A 22837-nucleotide genomic window follows, 5' to 3' on the forward strand; every position below is an offset into this window, starting at 1 on the left:
AGTATTGTGTAGTAGTCAAATGGGGTCGGAACATACCATTTTCTTTTCCCTTTTTTGAGTTAAGAAGGGAAATAGTAGAACTGAAAGGAGGGAGAAGGGGAAAGAGAAGATTGGGGAAGGAAATGGCAGAAAAGGAAAATAAGGGGTAAGGGGGTGTCGTGGGTAGAGTGGATAGGGTGGGGTCCCCTCCCAGGGAGCAAGAGACGCCCTCGGCTCACCAGCTCATCAGCTGTCCAACGTTTGGAATAGCGATCTTGTGGATGAGTCTCAGGACAGGCTGCCAGAATGTTTGTAATTTAGGGCATTCCCAAAAAATTTGGAGAATGGTGCCAGCCTGTTGCCCACAGCGACAGCAGCGGTCAGATTGACCGGGAATATTTTGGCCAACACCACCGGTGTACGATACCAGCGTGTGATCAGCTTATATGAGATCTCCTGATATTTACTGCAGAGTGACGACTTATGGGCGAAAAAGAGTATTCTGTCCTTCTGTGGTTTGGAGAATGTAGTTTGTAAGTCCCTTTTCCATTTAGCTAGGAAGGGTGGATCCGTGGAGGATTGTGCGTCTGTCAGAATTTGGTAGGACCTAGAGAGGGAACCACGAATTGGGCCATCATCCAGGCAAAGTTCCTCGAAGGGGTGGAATTGTCTAGAGAAGAACGAATGGTTAGGTAGTGATCTGAGGAAATGGATTAGCTGTCTAGCTCTCCAGCTATCCATTGCAACAGGTACTTGCTCTAGCAGTATGGTCCCCATGGGAATCAAGCCCGTGGGTCCAAGAAATAGGGCTGCTCTCAGAAGCCCTTTCGGGGCTTGCCTGGTAAAGGCCTGGTCAGACTGGCCCGGAGGGAATCTAGGATGTCCAATAATTGGGGTCATAGGAGAAGGGAAGTTAGTCAGGTGGGAAAGGTGAAAAAACTATCCATCTCGGCGAGCGAGAGGCCAATTAACGGGTGAGTAGTCACACAGGGCTCCAATGGCCTCCCCCCCCAAGGCAGACCAGCCAGTGGAACCCACGCCATCTCCTGCTCTAGCTTGACCCATAGCTTCAGTTCCCCACGCTGGTGTCTTATCACATATGGTCCCCCATCGCATATTGTCCGCTGTGTACTGCGCATGCGCAGTACACAGCAACACAGATTCTGAAAATTGCCGAGCATGAACGGCGCCTGCGCACTGAGTCCAGGTTCTATCCCCACTATCCAAGTGGACACAGAGTAAGAATATAAAAGAGCCGAGCGCAGCGAGGCCGAACCCGAAGCGCGGCGAGTGAACCTCGCCTACGAGGGGCCCTCTAATATTCACAACCCTATGTCCGCTTGGATAGTGGGGCTACCACCTCCACTCACCGTGCAGGCGCCGTTCAGCTTCGGAGATTTTCCGAAGCTTCGTCGTCTCCGTACTGCGCATGCGCAGTACGGCGCAGACACTATATCACGGCCGGACAGTATATGGCAGAACACCGGCACCAGTCAACCACCGGTGTCATGTGCGTTGCTGTGTAATATAGAGCAGGGTCCGGGAAGCCAATACCTCCCCTCAATTTCGGTCGCAATAGCATTGCCCTACCAATACGCATATGTTTTCTTCTTGGCTTCTTTTTATGTTGTTGGCTTTGACCTGTTTTTTTTAGCTTGTTTCCCAAGGTGACCATCTTGGCCTTTGTCAAGAGGCTTCAGAGTGCCCAAAGAGAGTGCCTACGGCCAAATCACCCTGAAAGAGCCCAATCTCATCTGATCTCAGAGGCTAAGCAGCGATGGGCCTGGTTAGTACCTGGATGGGAGACAGCTTGGGAATACCAGGTGCCGTAGGCTTCTCATTGTGTTGTCGGCGTTGACCTGTTTTTTCCCCCTTGTTTCCCAAGGTGACCATCTTGGCATGTGTCAAGAGGGTTGAGAGTGCACAAAGAAATTGCCTAGGAGCACAACACCCTGAAAGCGCCCAATCTCGTTTGGTCTCAGAGGCAAAGCAGGGTTGGGCCTGGTTTGTACCTGGATGGGAGACCGCCTGGGTTTTCCAGATGCCACAGGCTTATTTTTATGTTGTTGGTGTTGACCTGTTTTTTTCGCTTGTTTCCCAAAGTGATCATCTTGGCATTTGTCAAGAGGGTTGAGAGTGCCTAAAGAGATCGCTTACAGCCGCATCACCCTGAAAGCACCCTATCTCTTCTGATCTCAGAGGCTAAGAAGGGTTGGGCCTAGTTAGTACTTGAATGGGAGACGGCCTTGGAATACCAGGTGCCGTATTCTTCTTTTTATGTTGTTGGTGTTGACCTGTTTTTTTTCGCTTGTTTCCCAGGGTGACTATCTTGGCATTTTTCAAGAGGGATGAGAGTGCCCAAAGAGATTGCCTATGGGCACATCACCCTGAAAGCGCCTAATCTCCGCTGATCTCAGAGGCTAGAAAGGGTCGCGGCTTGTTAATACCTGGATGTGAGACCGCCTGGAAATACTAGGTGCGGTAGGCTTCTTTTTATGTTGTTGGCGTTGACTTGTTTTTTTTGTTTGTTTCCCAAGGTGACCATCTTGGCGTTTGTCAAGAGGGTTGAGCATGCCTGAAAAAATCTACTATGGCTGCATCAGCCTGAAAGAGCCAAATCTCATTTGATCTCAGAGGCTAAGGCTGCGTACACACGGGCGGACTGTTCGTCCAACTTTGTCCGCTGAACAGTGTTTCAGCGGACAGTCCTCTCGTGTGTGGGCTTCAGCGGACAGTTTCAGCGGACAGTCTAACGAACAAAGTTTTTCGGAATTTCCGTAAGACTGTCCGCTGAAACTTGGTTTGAGCGGACAGTCCGCTCATGTGTAGGCTTGTTCGTCAAACTAAGTTCCGCGCATGCTCAAAAAGGATTTACACGCCGAAGGTTGCATTGCAGTGTATAGGACTTCGAATCTCTCGTCCCGTCGTACGTGCCGTTCACGTCATCGCGCAAGTTTTCAGCGGACTGTTCGTTTGTCGTGTGTGGTCCAGTCCGCTCATGCAAATTTTGAATGGACTGTTTGTCAAACTGTTTGACGAACCTAGTTGGGCGAACAGTCCGCCCGTGTGTACGCGGCCTAAGCAGGGTTGGGACCTGGTTAGTACCTGGATGGGAGACCGCCTGGGATTTCTCGATGCCATAGGCTTTTTTTTTAAGTTGTTGGCATTGACTTATGTTTTTTTTTTTGTTTTATTCATTTATTAAGTATAAGTAGAACAACATAAATATAACAGTCAACCATACAGCATGACCCAGGGTCACAATTACATGGTAACAAAAAATAGGCTGCCAAATAACTCTGGGTTCTCAGAGGGGAGTCCTAGAGTTTCATGCAGAAAAGAGAGAAACCCCACCTCCGATATGTAGTACAGTATAACTAATGCAGCTCCGTTCGGACAAATGTAATCATGGAGAACAACTGGGACCACAGCGAGCCAGCTTATCATGACCTATGTGAACCAGAGTAAAATATGAGCCGGTCGTGTCCAGAACCCTGGGGTTCTTCTGGGTCCCAAAGGCTAGTAAGGAGACAAGGCATAGTGAAAAGGGAGGACGGGGGAAGAAGAGAGTGCAAAAGACGGAGAGAGAGGAGGGGGGGGGATGGCGGCGGGGAAAAAAAGAAAAATAAAGACCAAAAGGGAGAGGGGGGGAATGCCACCCAGGGCAGACTTGGCCTACGTAGGTAAACGTTAGATGTTCAGTCGTTTTCTGGGACAGGGGCGCTGCTCACCTCCCGAATGTAGTCTCAAGTACCAGTAAAATACCTCCAGGGCCTCCATGTAACACTAAATGCCTCTTCAGTGTTGTGAAGGGTGGGGGTCAATTCTTCCATCCGGAGAATATGATTGACTTTGGAATACCACAGCACCTTGGATGGGGGCTGAGGCTGCCTCCACAGTGTGGGAATGCAGGCCCGTGCGGCGTTCAGGAGTTGCATCGTGAGGGTTTTTTTGTATTTTCGAACAGGCTGTTTGGTCAAGTGTAGAAGGCACGCTGCTGGGTTGTCTGCGATATCTACATTTCTGAGAGTTTTTATCATCCCGGTCACCTCCACCCAAAAGTTCCTCACGGCCGGGCATGCCCATAAAATGTGTCCCATGGTCCCCGTATCTGAATTGCACCTCCAACAAACATCCGGAATCGATGTATTCATTTTATTCAGAAGGTATGGGACTCTATACCAGCGTGAGACTATCTTGTATCCTGATTCTTGATATTGGTTTGCGATGGAAGCTTTATGTACTAATGTCAGGATCTTCCCTATCTGTTGTGGGGTAAATGTGATGCCAAAGTCCCTCTCCCATTTGTGGATAAATGGTGGGGTCGACTCCTCCTCCTGACTACTTAATAGGTTGTAGAGGAGGGAGAGGGTGTGTCGCACAGGTTCCTTTTTGTGACAGATGGATTCATAGGGCGTCAGGTCTCTAGGAGTGTAGGGGGCCCTTTGTATGGCCAAAAGAAAGTGACGAAGTTGATAAGCACTAAACAAGTCAAGCGGAGGGTCAGAAAGCTCGGCGACAGTTTGCGTGGTCGGGAGCCCTCCCGAGGGCCACACGTCTCCCAGACGCTGTTTCCCCACCACTGTCAACTGTCACAGTTTCTTGTTGGTAAATCCCGGTGGGAAGTCTGGATTACCTATAACCGGAGTCATTGGTGATGGCAGGGGAGAAATGTGTGTGCAGAGGAACAACCTCCGCACAACAGCCAACGTAGCTCCCACTACGGGGTGATCTCTGAGGTCTTTTGGTAGGGTGGACAGGAGCCACAGGGAGGTCAATAGGGGAATGGATCCATCCTCAATCTCCATCTCCACCCACTGCTTGTGTGGGCCATTACAATGCCAATCAACGACTCTCGCTAGCAGAGTCGCTCTGTTGTATTGTCTCAGATCTGGGAGACCCAGACCCCCCTTGTCCTTTGGTCTGGCAAGCAATTGCAAAAGGGCTCTGGGCGGTTTGCGCACCCAAATAAAGTCCCGGAGCAGCACCTGCAGTTGTCTGAAAAAAATTGGGGGTAACCGGATCGGTAATGTCTGGAACAAGTATAAGATCCGCGGGAGGGCCGTCATTTTGAATGCATTACAGCGCCCGAACCAGGTCAGTGTTAAAGCATGCCAGTTTCCCAAATCAGATTTCAGTCTATTCAGGAGAGGGACAAAATTAAGCGGGTACAATTGCGCCAAATCCGCTGCGATGTCAACGCCCAGGTAACGTATAGATTTTTCAGCTCAGTAGAATGGGAAAGCGGAGCGTAGCCTCTTGGCCTCACCATCCGGGACCGATATATTCAATACAGCCGACGGTGCAATTGATTTTATAGTTTGATAGGCTGCCGTATCGCCGGAGAGCCGCGAGTATATTGGGAAGCGAAATGTGTGGATTGGAGACGAGAAAAATTAGATCGTCAGCGTACGCCGCAATTTTGTGGTGTGCCCAGGGTTTGGATATACCAGTAATATTCGGGTCATTCCGAACGTGACACATAAGTGGTTCCAGTGTCAGAATAAAAATTAGGGGAGACAGAGGGCACCCCTGTCTCGTCCCATTAGTGATGGGGAAAGAGTCCGAGCACTCTGAAAGCACCCAATCTCGTCTGATCTTGGAGGCTAAGAAGAGTCAGGCCTGGTTAGTACCTGGATGGGAGACCACCTGGGAATACCAGTTATTGTAGGCTTCTTTTTATGTTGTTGGCGTTGATTCGTTTTGTTTTTTTTTCGCTTGTTTCCCAAGGTGACCATCTTGGCATTTGTCAAGAGGGTTGAGAGTGCCCAAAGAGTTAGCTTACAGCAGCATCACCCTGAAAGAGCCCTATCTCTTCTCATCTCTGAGGATAAAAAGGGTTGGGCCTAGTTAGTCCCTGGATGGGAGATGGCTTTGGAATACCAGGTGCCGTAGTCTTCTTTTTATGTTGTTGACATTGACCTGTTTTTTTTCCGCTTGTTTCCCAAGGTGACTATCTTGGCATTTGTCAAGAGGGTTGAGAGTGCCCAAAGAGATTGCCTATGGGCACATAAGCCTGAAAGCGCCCGATCTCCTCTGATCTCAGAGGCTAAACAGGGTCGGGCCTTGCTAGTACCTGGATTGGAGACCACCTGGGAATACTAGGTGCTGAAGGCTTGTTTTTATGTTGTTGGCGTTGACTTGTTTTTTTTTTTTTGTTTGTTTACCAAGGTGACCATCTTGGTGTTTGTCAAGAGGGTTGAGAGTGCCTGAAGAGCTCGCCTATGGCCACATAACCCTGAAAGCACCAGATCTCGTCTGATCTCAGAGACTAAACAGGGTCGGGCCTTGTTAATACCTGGATGGGAGACCAGTTGGGAATACTAGGTGCTGTAGACTTCTTCTCATGTTGTTGGCGTTGACTTGATTATTTTTTTTGTTTCCCAGTGCCTGAAGAAATCTCCTACGGCCACACCACCCTGCAAGAGCCCAATCTCATCTGATCTCAGAGGCTAAGCTGGGTTGGGACCAGTTTAGTACCTGGATGGGAGACCGCCTGGGATTTCCAGATGCCGTAGGCTTCTTTTTATGTTGTTGCCGTTGACCTATTTTTTTCCGCTTGTTTCCAAGCTGACCATCTTGGTGTTTGTCAAGAGAGTTGAGAGTGCCTGAAGATATTGGCTACGGCCACATCACCCTGAATCTGTTCCATCTCATCTGATCTTGGAGGCTAAGCAGGGTCGGGCCTGGTTAATGCCTGGATGGGAGACCGCCTGGGAATACAAGGTGTCGTAGGCTTCTTTTTTTTTCAAATATAATTTTTTCTCCAAATAGGGGAAGACGGTCCCCCGAGTACATAATGCAACAGAGAAATACAGAGCAAAAAGCAGCTGAACAATACCTGATACAGGTATATTTGCAACTGTGAGTCTGCCTTCCATCAATCACAATGATTCGAGGCACGGATAAAGTACTGTACCAAGATGCAGGGTCACACAAACCCCAGGTCCCTCCGGCATAATCCATCCAGAGGAGGGGGGTGGGGCCGTCATTCCCAATTTTCCACTCTTTCCAAAAGAGAGAGGGGGTGGAGGGGGTGAGAGATAGGGGAGTAAGGCAGAAAAGAGAACGGTTGAAAGATCAGAAAAGGAGAAGAGGGGACGAGACACGATGGCAGCCACTGTCCAAGGGGCCAGTCAAGGAAAGCTCAGAGCACTAAGGCGATAGCAGGCGACATCCTTCCAGCGAGAATATAAAGGTATTCCAGATGTCCCAGGTTTGTTTAAAAAATTCTTGTTTACCTTGTGATGTGAGGATCAAGTCCTCCATTTTTTTTAATGTCCTCTATTTTCCTAAGCCAGTGAGTAATGAAAGGGGGGAACATTTTTTCCAATAGAGAGGGATGCAGGATTTCGCCGCATTTATCACATGCCGTAAAATTGATTTTTTTGTACTTCTTAATGGGAATCTGTGAATGGTGCAAGAGAAAGAATGCAGCCTCTTCCTGGATGGAGAAGTCTGTGAATTTTTGTGTTATGCATCAGATCTCTGTCCAGAAGTCCACCAAGCTGGGGCAGGACCAAAAAATGTGCAGCAACGTGCCCTCTTCTTCTCCACACCTCCAGCATATGTTCGAGGAAGAGGGGAAACATTTCTGCAGCTTTGATGGTGTCAAATACCACCTGGTGAGAAGTTTAAAATTCGTCTCCTGTATCTTCGTGCACAGCGACATTTTGAGAGCCAAAGTGATAATGCGTTGTCTCTGTGCTGGGGAAAATGAGCAATTAAGGTCCTTTTCCCAGTTGGACAGACAGGTTAAGTGTGGGTAATCTGTTTGAGAGAGAATGTGGGCCAAAGGGCCTTCGCTCCTGCATAGAGTCTCAAACTCCGTCTGAGGGCGGGCAAACGTTTGAGGATTGGGGATGGAATGGAGAAAATGATGTCTTTGCGCCGCTCTCCAAAAAGGCAGTTGTAAAAGCCCTGTCGGATCTGTTAGGGTTGAGAAAGAAGGCCATTTTCCATCAATGACGAATTTAGATGCATTGTCTAGGTTGGAATTTCTAAGTGGGTCCCCAGTTCAAAGGTTGGATGGTCACATATAGGGAATAGGGGGGAAGTCAAAGACGTGAGTGTGTTTTGGGTAGCGATCAGGTGACTGACTTTCAACTAAGCCCCTATAGTGGGATGTGACATAAATTCTGTGGGTAAATACTTATAGCACCACATGGCGCTTCTTTTTTTTTAACAGCACAAGTTTATTGAACAACTCAGTTATAACAAGATATTACAGTAGGTACAAACATTAGCCTCTTCATAGGTGATGGACAGTAATACATCTTACATTAAGGAAAATTCCTGACAATGATAGTATAGACTCCAATATAGCTCACTCCACACACGTATGCAGATTTTCCACCCACCTATCCCATATTTTGTGGTATTTGGCTGGACACCCACGATTTCTATACACCAGTTTAATCAAGGGTAGCTTACTATTAATGCCCATTACCCATTCCTGCATAGTAGGCATGGTTGGACGCATCCAGTATTTAGCCACAAGCTTTCGTGCGGTAAACAGCGTAGAGTGCAAAAATGTAGCCAAGTATTGATCAACAGAGGTATCAGGAAATATACTAAGTAGGCAACTCTTAGGGTCAAGTTGAAGGGGTGAACCCATGTGGTCATGTAGAAACCTGACAATCTGCCCCCAATACTCCTGGACCAATGGGCATTGCCAGAGAAGATGGTAGAAAGTACCAGTCATACAAGAGCAACGGGGACACTTCGGGTTATAGTCAGGATGATACTTAGCTATCCGGATAGGGGTGAGATAGGACCTGTGTATCACATAGTACTGCGTTAGTCGGTCAGGTAGGCTAAGCGAAGCCTGTTGAACGTTCTCAAGGGCATCCTCCCATTCCTCCCCATCAAAGGGACCTATGTCCTCTTCCCATCTCAACCTGGCCCGTTCAGTGGTTTGCGCCACCAAGCGGGCCCGGAGTAGGCCGTATAGAGTCGAGATCAATTTAGCCGGTTCGTCTCCCATAATTACATCTGTCAAAGCCAGCGACTGTACATTCGGGAAGTCCTGAGCAAATTGCGCACGAAGCGCGTGTCGCAATTACAAGTAGCGAAAGTGCATATGAGGGGGTATTTTAAATTCCACTTGTAGGGAGGGAAAATCCCTTACGCCCATAGGAGTCACCACCTGATACAGAAAAAGTATCCCTCTAGAAGCCCACAAGTCTACATCTGGTAAGCCAGGCATCTCACGAAGCAGGGGGTTGCGCCATAGCGTTGTATGTGAGTGGTAATAGTCAGTAATCTAAGGGCTAGTTTCCAAATACTCCGGTGGTGTGGCAGGATCCGGGACCGGGCATCCCTAACCCCACCACCCCGAAAAATGATCTGAAGGGGAGTATCAACAAGGGATTCAGCCCTCCCGCCCACCAAGGCCTGATATCTGTGACTATCCGCTCTATGGAGGTGATAAAAATGGGAAATCTGGGCTGCTATGTAGTATGTGTGGAAATCAGGGAGAGCCAGTCCCCCCATAGAGGTCGGGTTTTTAAGTGTGTTCCATGCCAACTTATGTCTAGATGGGCCCCAGATAAAGGTGTTTAAGACACCGTCAAATGTTTTAAAGAACGCCACGGGGACCATGACAGGGGAATGCCAAAGTACATAAAGGAGTTTCGGCAGGAGGATCATTTTAGTAATATTAATCCGTCCCATAACCCCAATAGGGAGACGGGACCATGCCTTAGTCTTCTCCCGCACATACAGAAGCAGTGGTTTAAGATTAAGGTGAATATACTCCCCAGGTTCCCTCGTAACCTGCACTCCCAAATACTGAATGGAGGATACCCTGGAGAGCGGGAGAGAAGCTGCATCCCGGTCCGGGGAGAACAAGTCAATGGGTAGAACCTGCGACTTGGTCCAATTAATATGCAGACCGGAATGACCACCAAACTCCTCTATGACCCCCAGGGCAGCCTCCAACGACCGACTCGAGTCCTCTAAATACAGTAAAGTATCATCCGCATACATACTTACCGATTCCACCAGAGAACCGCGTCGGAGGCCTACTACAGCCGGGTGTGCCCGAAGTGCAGCAGCCAACGGTTATGCCGCCAAAGCATATAACATAGGAGACAACCCTGACGTGTGCCACGGCCCAGCTGAAAGGGGTCCGACACCCATCTGTTAACCGCTACTCTAGCCATTGGGCGATAGTATAGGAGAGTAATCCATTTAGCAAAATTGGGGCCAAACCCAAATTTACCCAAGCATTCCCAAAGATAATTCCACTCAATGGAATCAAACGCCTTAGCGGCATCCAGTGACACGACCACCCTCGAGCCTACTTTGTCATGCTCAGCCTGGATATTCATATATAACCGGCAGATATTAATGGCCGTGTTTTTCCCGGGCATAATCCGGGTGAACAAGTGATAGGATGACTCCACTCAGACGGTGGCAAGTACTTTAGCCAAAATTTTAATATCTGCTTGGAGCAGCGAGATGGGGCGATAGGAATCCGGGCAGTGGGGATCCTTTCCTGGCTTGGGTATCACTATAATAACTGCCTGCCGTAGAGTATCAGGTAGGGACCCGGAGTCAAATATGTGTGTATATAATCTCAACAATTCTGGCACTAGTGTCTCAGAGTAGTGGGCATAGAAATCCAGGGGAATACCATCCAGTCCAGGGGCCTTAGCCGTTGCAAGGGATGCCACCGCTAGCCTAATCTCATCTGCCGATATCGGGGCCTCAAGAGACTCAACCTGAGCCTCAGACAGGTGGGGAAGAGAGAGATATCTCGGAGGTATGCCCCAGTCTCAGTCCTCGGCCTATGTACCTGCGACTCATAAAGGGCAGCATAGTAAGCACGAAACATGGTGGCCACTGTTGGCGGATCAGTCACCTCCTCACCCCCATTGTCAGTCAACGAAACCACCACCGGGGGCTTGGAGTCCCGATGCGCCAAGTAGGCCAGCAACTTTTCCGCCCTCTCTCCTTGTTCAAACACCCGTTGCTTAACAAAAAACAACTTTTGCTTAGCCTGTTCAATGTGCAGGTGATCTACTAGCCTTGTGTGGTGTCGTAATACCTGGGCCTTAGCAGGTGTGGGGTCAGTAGTGAAGTCAGTGGTCACCGAGGCTAGCTCCCGTAGGGCATTAGATAGCAAAGTCTTGGAGGTACGCTTCAACGGGTTAATCCGGTGTGTTAAAGGGGAGCGTACGTGCAGTTTAAAAGCCTCCCAGGTACAGTCAACCGGAGCCGTCCCCTGATTAGTAGTAAAGAAAAAACCCCATTCGTCCCCTAAGTCTTCGCTGTCACTCAAGGCGGTTAACCAGAAGGGGTGAAGCCGCCATGGTTTCGGTCCAGTAGGTCGGGTCAAGGAAAAAGTTGCCCAGCAAGGAGCGTGGTCTGACAATGATCTAGCATAATAGCCCGTGTCTACTAGCCTGGGTAACAACTGGGCGGACACAGCAATATAATCTATACGTGACATGGTGGAGTGAGTTGCAGAGAAACAGGAGTAAACACGTTTAGCCTGATATTTAAATTGCCACAGATCTGTAAGAGAGAATTCCTGAAACATGCGACCTAGGCCAGTATCTCCCGGTAAATGATCCCCTCGAGTAGAGCTCATTCTATCCACCCCCGGATTCAAAACCATATTAAAATCACCCAGCCAAATTGCTGGGACATTAGGGTGTTGAGCCATAAAAGATAATCCCTCTGTAATTAGTCTATGATCATAAGGCGGGGGTACATAATAGGCGAGAATAATGTACTGTTCTCCGTGCAATAAGCAGTGTATAAATATATATCTGCCCTGCAGGTCTGTCTGCAAAGAAACCAAGGAAAACTGTGCCGTTTTAGATATCAATACAGACACCCCGCGAGAATAGGACGTATGGGTGGGCCCATCCAATCCACGGGCGACGCAAAGCTATTTGCAATCTCCCAGTTATATGCGTCTCCACCAGGACTGTGATATCCGCTCTATAAGTTTTGAGACACCCAAACACTGCCGCCCTCTTAATTCCACGTCAGCAACTTCAGGGTACCCATGGCGTGGTCTCAGCCAATATCACAAGGAGGAAAATAGTATCCAAACCACCCCTCAAAGCAGTATCCATTCCCATATTCATCAGAGTATACATGAAAAAGAGACATTTGTCTGTTCCATAACCAAATAAAGCTTGTGCTATAAACTAAGCATAAAACATAACATACTATAACATAATAACTACAACCCATCCCCACCCTCCCTGCTCTCAGCCACCCCAACTTGGCTGGAGCTCTCTTCCCAAAACAAACCATTGAACACTAGGCAATGTCAATAACAATAAGCCACTGGACCCAGTGACAAGACCAAGTCTTCTCCCGTCATAACCCGGCTTGTAGGCCGGAGCCGGACCATGCGTCCATTTCCCACCCCACTCCCATTGGTGCAGTGCCCAGTTCAGCAGCGGGACATAACAGTCCAGTAAAGGGCATGTATCAGGAGAAAGTCAAAGTTCTACAGTCCCATGCAGCAAGCCCAGATGACCCGCGTCCCCCCCCACCCCCCCAGGGAAAGGGCCCAATAGAGCCCGCCAAGTGGGTCCCCCAAACTAAGAGGGAGGGGGAAGGGGTATTGTGTAACGAACCAGGGGGATGTCCGCAGAGCGTGGCCATAGGCAGCAGTACATGTTCAGTCAACAAGAGCAACGGCCATCCATGTTAGAGAGGGGGAACAGAAGCATCAATTCAGGGACTGAGGATAATGAACCACGCATAGGCAGTCCAACAGCGATCTGCTTGCACACGGGCAAATAGAAAGGGGGGAGCAAATAGAGTACTCACAAATCTTCCAACGATTTTAGTCTCGAGGTGGCCGATTTCGAGCCGCGTCTCTCTGGTCCAACCAGGAAACTGCCATCTCAGGATCTTCAAAAAAGTAGGCCCTATCTTCCCCCACTACGCGGAGTCTGGCCGGGTACAACATGGCGTACTTGAGGTGATGTGCCCTGAGGCGCCTCTTGACTTCCACAAATCGGGAACAACGTTTTTGAACTTCTGCGGAGAAGTCGGGAAACACTGAGATATGTCCGTTCTGAAACGGGATGTTGCCTTTTTCACGAGTAAGGCGAAGGATGGCATCCCTATCCCGGTAATTTAGCAGCTTAGCAATGCACGTGCGAGGAGGTGCCCCCTCCGGCGGCGGGCGGGCAGGCATTCTGTGTGCCCTTTCAATAATAAATGAGGTAGAAAACGCCTCCCTACCGTAGGCCTTAATCAGGAGAGATTCCAAAAATGTCGCCGGGTCAGCCCCCTCGGAGCCCTCCGGCAGGCCGATAAAGCGGAGGTTAGATCTGTGGGCCCTATTCTCAAGGTCGTCCTGTTTCTGGGCCAGCTGCTGGAGCTGCTTTTGCACATCCTCCTGGGCATGCTGCAGAGGGAACAGGACATCTTCGGCCTGACTGATCCGGGTTTCAGTTTCCTTCACTCTGTCACGCAGTTTAGCCATGTCCTGTCGGATAAGTGAGACATCCACCTTAACCTCCTCAAGCTTAGTTGTCAGTGTGGTCTGGCAGGTACTGTAGAAATCGGCTCAAGCACCTTCGCCGTGTCTGAGGTAGCAGGTTCTGCAGCCGGAGTGGACTGTCTGCCATGTTGGCCCTCATGGTCCCGCCGGAACTTTTTAAGAGATGCCGCCGCTGCAGACTGCTTCTTCGTCTGAGACATCGTCCCAATGTATGCACGAGAAAGTAGCGGGTATTACACCGGTAAGATCGTAGGTAAAATAGTCAGTGGGCACCCAGGATCACTACAGGAGATCGCGGTAGGAGCGGAGCTCAGGTCACAAGCGTCCTACTCCATTGCTGTCCAGGCCACACCCCCCCCCCCCCCCACATTGCGCTTCTTAGCGGAATTCGGGAGTGAGCTTAGAAAGATTGTTTTGATTCCAGTCCAATACACGCCCCAGATGGGAGGCCAGGTAGTAGCGTCGCACGTCAGGGAGAACCAACCCTCCCTGTTGTTTAGACAATGTCAGCTGTGACCGCTTAAGTCTGGGATTTTTGTGGGCCCAGTTAAATTGAGTGAGCAAGGATTGAGCTTGCTTAAAAAACGGGACTGGAATCTGGATCGGGAGAGCTTGGAAAAGATAAGTAAATTTAGGGAGTATGTTCATTTTAATGAGATTGCATCTCCTGAACCAGGAATGGAGGTCAGAATGCCACCCGTGAAGCAAACTGCGGATCTTAGTGACAAGGGGTGGGGGGAAGTTCAACATAAACGTACGCGCGATGTCCGGTGGAATGTAAGTACCTAAGTACTTAAGGGCTGTATGGGTCCATTTAAATCGAAAATTGGACTGCAAGTCTATTAACGTTTGCGGGGGGACTGCAACCCCCATGGCCTTTGATTTCAAGAAGTATCCCGTAGATCTGGAATTCCCGAAGGAGATTTGGCAAGGAAACTCTGGGATTCGTCAGCGAGAACAGCATGGCAGATATCTTGCACTCAATAGTACCCATTTGGAGTCCCGTTATGTCTGAGTTTTGTCGAATTGTGGAGAGAAAGGGTTCCAATGACAGTGCGAATAATAGGGGCGACAGGGGGCAACCCTGTCTGGTCCCATTCCCGATGTCAAGGGGAGATGAGAGAACCCCATTCGCTTTGACTTGAGCTAAAGGGCGTGAGTATATCTTACTTATCCATGCCAGCATCCGTTCACTCAGACCTATATGGCGAAGGACCGAGAACATTAATGTCCATTTGACCCGATCAAAAGCCTTCTCGGCATCAGTACTCATGAAAAGACATGGGGTCCCAGATGACTTTGCTTTATGGATCAGGGTAAGCACCTTAATGGTGTTGTCCCTATCTTCCCTGGTGGAAATAAAACCTAACTGGTCAATATGTATAAGGGACTGCAAGTGATGTGCCAATCACGTGGCGAGGATTTTAGAGAATAGTTTTAGGACTGAATTTAGGAGGAAAATGGTTCTGTAGCTCCCACATAGGCCCGGGTCTTTGCCCTCCTTAGGTATCAACGAGATGTGGGCTCCAAGGGTATCCTCAGGAAAATCCCCATTTGAGCTCAGAGTATTAAATAAATTCACCAAGCGCGGGCCGAGAATAGGGAGGAAGGTCTTAAAGTATTGTGCGGTATATCCGTCAGGGCCCGGAGCCTTACCCACCTTCGGAGGTCCCACGGCTGTCTTGACTTCTTCCAGTGTGATCGGGTCCTCCAAGTACTCCCGTGATTCCGATGAGAGGGTTGGTAGACCAGAACCGGTTACATATCTGTCTATATTGTCCTGTCCAGACCCTGAATCGGGCAGGTTGTAGAGATCAGAGTAACATTTTTCAAAGACTTCGGCTATTTGGGTTGGGGTAGAGGCCCTCTGGCCATTCTCATCTATCAACTGTGGTATGTAAGAGCCAGATTTCAACTCCTTTACCGACCTGGCTAAGATTTTTCCGCATTTGTCCCCTGACTCCTACATCAGTTTACGACAAAACTGGAGTGCCGCTTTCGCTTTATAATGGAGTAGGTCAGCAATATGGGTACGGAGTGTCCCCAATTCGATCTCTAAGGTCCGTGAGGGGGAATGTTTATGTTTCGCTTCCACAGAGGCAAGTTCATGAAACAGATTAGCAAGCTGTTCCTTCCGTGTTTGTTTGATGCGCGCCCCGTGCCTGATAAGTACCCTGCGGAGTACTGACTTGTGAGCCTCCCAAATTATCCCCGGGTCACAGTCCTGCGTTTAGTTTTCTTGGAAATAAAGGTCCAATTCCCTGGTTACATCTGCTAAAACTTCTGGTATCTGGAGGAGGCTCTCATTAAGGCGCCAGAATAGAGACCTAGGTGAGGGGTTCCTAGAGAGGGTGTAGGTAAGGGTTACGGGAGCGTGGTCGGACCAAGTAATATGGCCGATGGAGGAAGAGCTCACCAAGTGCAGTTGGTCATGTGGAATCAAGAAGAAGTCTATCCTCAAGTATGATTTGTGAGGGGAAGAGCAAAAAGAGTAGTCCCTTTCCCCAGAGTGTTGCAGACGCCAGACATCAACTAATTGGTCATTCAGTAAACACTTAGTAATCCGCTTTCTAGAGGAAATGAGGAGCGAGGAGCAAGAGGCAGAAGTGTCAACCGATGGCGAAAGGGGACATTAACGTCCCCACCTAATATCAACTGGCCCTCCCGAAAGTCACATAATCTGTGCAGGGTAGTTCTGAGGAACGTGTCTTGGTGATCATTGGGAGCGTACACAGTGGCAAATGTAAAAAGGCGCTCTCCAATGTGGCCCCTAAGAAAAAGATATCGGCCCCCAGGGTCCACCAGAGAATCCTGGAGAACCCAGGGGAGCCTGCTAGAGATCAGAATGGAGACTCCCTTGGTCTTAGAGGAGGGGTTAGTAGAGTGGTAGACCTTAGGGAAGGATCTCGACCATAGAAAGGGGAGGGTAGTATTTTTAAAATGTGTTTCTTGTATAAAGGCCACATCAGTACAGGAAGTCTTCAGTTCTCACAGGAGGATCCACCGTTTTTCAGGGGAGTTCAGTCCCTTAACGTTTAGAGAGGTGACCTTGACTGAGTCTGCCATCGCTCCTCGGGGAGGGGGACGTCAGAGAAAAGCAAAGAAAGTTGAACCAAGGTAGGTTTTGGGTAGGTAATGCATGGCGGGAACTAAGGGGGAGAAAGGAAGGGCAAATGGAAGGAAAGGTAAAGGGAAAAAGAGGCCGGGCACCTCAACCCCAGGGGGAGAGGGAAATTAAGGGTTGTCCGCACTCAACAGTACAGGAAGGGTATACTAAAACAGCACAATTATGCTATAGCGCTTACCAGATGTACACTGGGTTTAAAGCGCTGTCCTACTTGGGTTGGTGGGTAGACAGGTCGGAGAGGGAGCCCCCGAATCCTAGTCCCCCCAGTCCCAGCAGTGGTAAATGTCACGTCTGATACCGGTATGCAAGTAAAAGACAATCAGTAACATCATAGAACCAAAAAACAATAGTATAACCAAAACAGAGGTAGAGCATATAACTGTCAGCACTGAGGGGTCTCCTCGGCTCGCCCTAAACGTAGGCATGCACGAGGGAGCCTGTCACAACAGAAAAGGCATCACAGAATGGGATCCACCACCCCCCGTCCCATACCCCTAAAGTACATGCAGTCCCCGAACAAATGCATTTCTCCCTTTGGCAGATTGTCCTCTCCTTACCCCCTCTCCACCGTCCACGCCCCAGGGGGAAAAGGGGCAGGGAAAGGGGGAGTGGAAGGGGGGAAAGGGGGAGGGAAAGGAGGGAAGGGAAGGGTGGGAAGGGGGGAAGGGAGGGGGGAAACAGGGGAGAGGGGACAAACATGCGGAAATGTCAAGTCCTTTAGCGCACTCCCACCAGCAAACACCCAGACCCCATAAATTTCAACTCCTCCCCTCCATGGTCACCACATCAAGATGAAAGAGGAGCAGCCCTGGTCGGTGCATAGAAAATCCGTCAGGCAAGGGGCTGGGGCCACCATCCCTCCATCCAACGGGAGACTTTACCCGAGCAGCAGTCCTGGGGCCCGCCAATTAGTGTCTCTCCTGCATCGCCATCGGGGGCTGTGTAGAGCATCCAGAGGGAGGCTGGGACTGCCCAAACAGTAAGGGGTAAATCCTCCAGGGGGGTCCAGAGTCACCCTGGAGGGAAGCAGTGTCTCGTACCAATAGGCTCAATAAATAAGTCATCCAGGGTCCCCGAAAGCTGCAGAAGGCAATGTCGGCAAAGAGTAGGTGGGAGCCAAAGGGGGGGACGAGGGGCGCAACCAGGGGGAGGGGACACATATGCGGGAATGTCAAGCCCTTCCAGTACAGCGCACTAGGTATCACTCAAACCCCCCAAAGTGCAACTCCCCCATCTAAGGTCAAGACTCCAGAAGGGAAGATGAGCCGCCCTGGTCTGTACATGAAAGAACTTGCTGCCAAGGGGTTGGGGCCATCATCCCTTCCTCCAATGGGAGATGCCACCGGCATGACAGCCCCGTGTCTTGTCAAGTGGTGCCCCTCTGACAATGTCGTTGTGGTATATGTGGAGCATCCAGGGAGAGGCAGGGGCCACCCAAACAGTGAGGGGTAAAGCCTCCAAGGGGGACCGGTGTTAGACAGGAGGATAGCGGTGTCTTGTACAAGTTGGTTAATTAGACAAGTCATCCAGTGTGTTCCTGTGAGCAGCGGAAGGAAAGGTCGGTAAGGATTATGAATGGGTGGGGGCCAGGGAGTGCATAAAACTGCCACCAGATGACCGGGGCAGAGAGGGCAAGGGGATGAAAGTCAGATCTGGTAGGTGGGGGCGGGGGTGAGGAGTTTCCCTCATATTACTCACATTGGCCATCCCTTGAAGCTGAGCGCTCTGCATACCCAGGACGTTCTTCTGTATAATCTAGCCTATGTGTATACAGTAGCCTGTCTTTTGTACACATTAGCCAGTCCTCTGTATACACTAGTCTGTCTGTATACACTAGTGTATACAGATAGGCTAGATTATACAGAAGAACGTCCTGGGTATGCAGAGATGGAGGCTAGGGTATACAGAGAGAGATGCTAGAGTATGCATACTTGCTAGTGTATACAGACGGGCTAGTGTATACAGAAGACCGGCTAGTTTATATAGGGAGGCTAATGTGTGCAAAAGACAGGCTAGTGTATACAAATAGGCTAGATTATAGAGAAGAACATCTTGGGTATGCAGAGAGAGAGGCTGGGTTACACAGAGAGGATGGTGTATGCAGACTTTCTAGTGTATACAGACGGACTAGTGTATACAGAGAGGCTTGGGTATACAGAGAGCTAATGTATAAAGAGCAGCTAGTGTATACAAAAGACATCCAAGGGTATACAGAGAGACTTGTGTATGCAGAAGACCGGCTAGTTTATACAGAGAGGCTAAAGTGTACAAAACACCGGCTAGTGTATATAGATAGGCTAGATTATACAGAAGACCGTCCTGGGTATGCAGAGATGGAGGCTAGGGTATACAGAGAGAGAGTGAGAGGCTGGGTTACACAGAGAGGCAGGAGTATGCAGACTTGCTAGTGTATACAGATGGACTAGTGTATACAGTAGACCGGCTAGTTTACACAGAGAGGCTAATGTGTACAAAAGACAGGCTAGTGTATACAGATAGGCTAGATTATACAGAAGAAGGTCCTGGTTTATGCAAGAGATGGAGGCTAGGGTATGCAGAGAGAGAGGCTTGGTTACACAGACTTGATAGTGTATACAGACGGACTAGTGTATACAGAGGACCGGCTAGTTTATACAGAGAGGCTAATGTGTACAAAAGACAGGCTAGTGTATACAGAAAGGCTAGATTATACAGAAGAACGTCCTGGGTATGCAGAGATGGAGGCTAGGGTATACAGAGAGAGAGGCTAGAGTATGCATACTTGCTAGTGTATACAGGCGGACTAGTATATACAGAAGACCGGTTAGTTTATACAGAGAGGCAAATGTGTACAAAAGACAGGCTAGTGTATACAGATAGGCTAGATTATACAGAAGAAGGTCCTGGGTATGCAGAGATGGAGGCTAAGGTATACAGAGAGAGAGGCTAGAGTACGCATACTTGCTAGTGTATACAGATGGACTAGTATATACAGAGGACCGGCTAGTTTATACACAGAGGCTAATGTGTACAAAAGACAGGCTAGTGTATACAAATAGGCTAGATTATAGAGAAGAACGTCCTGGGTATGCAGAGATGGAGGCTGGGTTACACAGAGAGGCTAGTGTATGCAAGCTTGCTAGTGTATACAGACGGACTAGTGTATACAGTAGACCAGCTAGTTTATACAGGGAGGCTAATGTCTACAGAAGACCGGCTAGTGTATACACATAGGCTAGATTATAGAGAAGAACGTCCTGGGTATGCAGAGATGGAGGCTAAGGTATACAGAGAGAGAAGTTGGGTTACAAAGAGAGGCTAGTGTATGCAGACTTGCTAGTGTATACCGGTGGACTAGTGTATACAGAGAGGCTTGGCTATACAGAGAGCTAATGTATAAAGAGATGCTATACAAAAGACAACCAAGAGTAGACAGTGAGGCTCGTGTATACAGAAGACCGGCTACAGAGAGGCTAATTTGTATATTTGTGTATACAGATAGGCTAGATTATACAGAGGAAGGTCCTGGGTATGCAGAGATGGAGGCTAGGGAATCCAGAGAGAGACTGTGTTACACAGAGAGGCTGGAGTATGCAGAAGACCGGCTATTTTTTTTTTACAGATAGGCTTGTGTATACAGAAGACAGTCTGGGGAATTCAGTGAGGCTAGTGTATGCAGAGAGGCTGGGACACCGAGACTATTGTAAAAAGAAGGCAGGCTAGTGTATATAGATTACGGGCACGTGTATACAGAAGACAGAGAGGCTAGTCTATATAGAGTGGCTGGTGTACACCGAGAGATTAATGTATAACGAAAAGCTAGCGTGTAAAGAAGACAGGACTTTATTTTTTGCTAATGCAACTACTTCTGAAACATGTAAATTGTTTTTTTCATATTTTGGTGCTGTTAAAAAGTGGTGTGTTGTCAGTGGTGAAATCAATGTGACAGTTAATGTGGAGAACTACAAATATACAAAATAGAGCAAAAGAGTGCTAAGTTTATTTTGTTAAGTCATTGACCGTTATTGGTTTGGCAGTACATGGTTTATTTTGATGTAAGATAGTTTTATTCTCTACTTATAGCCGAGTTTTAGACGACTTTATTGTTAGCATTATTCGCATTATTCCTATTTATTATGCAGAGTGTAAGTATTGCAGTGAGACGATATTGCTTTTGAAAGATTTGTATTATTATACATAGCATTGTTAGCAGACCAATAGGACAATTTACATGGCTTAATATTGCAGAGCGTAATTTATCAGGAAAGAGATCCAAAGCGTTAGTTGCCGTAGCTTCATAAAACTGAGAAATCGTTGCATTACTCTAAATTTAAAAGTTGTTCCGGTAGCACTGAAAAGACGATATTAGATGAGTGATCTACACATTTCGTTTACTATTTCGTTTACTATTGCAGAGAGATACCGGCTAAATGTTAATATGTGCTGCGTGTAAGGTAGAAATAAGATGGTTAAGTGTGAGCTGGTTTACCAGGATTTAGAGATAGTAATCTGTTTATTCTATTAATAAATATAGCAAAATAACTCTAAAATTAATATTGAGACATTATAATAAATAATTTCATTACTCTAAATGTAAAAGTTATCCCGGTAGCACTGAGTGGACTGATATTAGATGAGTGATCGTTGTAGTACAAATTCAGTTTCCTATAGCAGAGCAAACTATGACATGGCAAAGAGACAAACTGCTTTGGAAATGTGAATGTGAATTAGAGATGAAATGTCAATCCCCATTGGTTACTTACAGGTTACCATTAATACAGTTAACACGGCTACGTACAGCAAAGTGTGAGCTAAGCAGCTAAATATTACTTAATATTGCAGAGATTAAGTATTGCAGTTTGCAGTAGCTTCAAAATGACTGAGAAATCATTTAATTACTCTAAATGTAAAAGTTATCCCGGTAGCACTGAGTGGACTGATATTAGTTGAGTGATCGTTGTGGTACAAATTCAGTTTCCTATAGCAGAGAGATACCAGCTAAATGTGAGAAGAGCAAATAAACTGTTCACCACGGTAGCATTGTATTACTCTTAACATGTGCAGCGTGTAAAAAAGCAATAAGATGGTTTTGTATTATCCTAAAATTAGCAGTATACGTAATAAAGGTGAGAAGGTAACCTGGATTTAGACATAGCAAACTCCATAATCGAATTTAGCAAAATTAGAAAGGATCATATTGAGACAGTATATACAGGTCGAGTTTAAGTGGAAATACACAAAATATCTAGCTTACCTTTACATTGTTCAATAGAGCGTTGCAAAGTAATACCAAGGCAGAATGTCGGAATAGCAATTAGATGAGATGATTGCTGTAATCATGAAATATCAGCAACGACTAGGTTTCTATCGGATGAGAAAGTATAATAAATGGCAAAGTATGACATGGCAAAGAGACAAATTGCATTACATGAAATGTCAATCCCCACTGGTTACTTACATGTAAACGCGGCTACATACAGCAAAGTGTGAGCTAAGCAGCTAAAGGGTATTTAAGAGTAAATTGACTTAGCTTGAAAATTCCACGTGTAAATCATTAATTTTGTTACGCACGAAGACGGCTTACACTGACTGTTTTCCGTTTCCACTGGTTATCGGCATAATGTATCAGTAACCATGAACATTAATAGTGATAGACAGCTTACATTAGGATGTATGCATGAGGTGAATGTAAAATAGTTGCATTATGTGTTATTAATGTAATCAAACTGTATTGCTATGCTTTGCTACTGCAACCACTTCTCAATCAAGTAAACCGGCCCAATGCTTTTCTCACATTTTGCTGCTGTTAAAAAATGTGTTGCAAGTGTTATATGTTACAAATGGTTATCAGTGTGACAGTTAATGTAGAGACGAAGTAATACACAAAATAGAGTCAGAAAGAGAATCCTATTACATAGAGGTAGCGAGAGATGGTTGGTTTACTCTTAATGTGCAGTGTGTAAAAGGTTTTAAAAAGATGGTTTTGTGTGACTTTTGCTTTAACGTAAAATTAGCTGTAGACATTAAAACTTATTACAATGATTTAGAGATAGTAATCTCTATAAAAATAATAATAATAAGTATAGCAAAACAAATTAGGAAAATATTGAGGCAGTATATATAGGTCGAGATATAGTGTTTACACAAAAGGGATCTAGGGATAGTTGCAAAGTCAAGGGATAGTTTCAAAGGTACATTATTTAAGAGTAAATTGACGTAGCTTGCAAATTCTAACGTGTAAATCGTTCCATTAATTTTGTTACGCACGA

General features: G+C 47.4%; 3 pseudogenes; all 3 read left to right on the forward strand.

Moving 5' to 3' along the window:
• The first annotated feature begins 1695 nt into the window (after positions 1-1695).
• Positions 1696-1814, forward strand: LOC143931065 (5S ribosomal RNA; annotated as a pseudogene).
• Positions 1815-6199: 4385 nt separating this feature from the next.
• Positions 6200-6318, forward strand: LOC143931855 (5S ribosomal RNA; annotated as a pseudogene).
• Positions 6319-6380: 62 nt separating this feature from the next.
• LOC143932067 (5S ribosomal RNA) lies at positions 6381-6500 on the forward strand (annotated as a pseudogene).
• Positions 6501-22837: the final 16337 nt, after the last annotated feature.

Source organism: Lithobates pipiens, unplaced genomic scaffold (genome assembly GCF_037356315.1).
Source record: "Lithobates pipiens isolate NorthernLeopardFrog02 unplaced genomic scaffold, aLitPip1_a1.2 Scaffold_25, whole genome shotgun sequence".
NCBI classification, from domain to species: domain Eukaryota; kingdom Metazoa; phylum Chordata; class Amphibia; order Anura; family Ranidae; genus Lithobates; species Lithobates pipiens.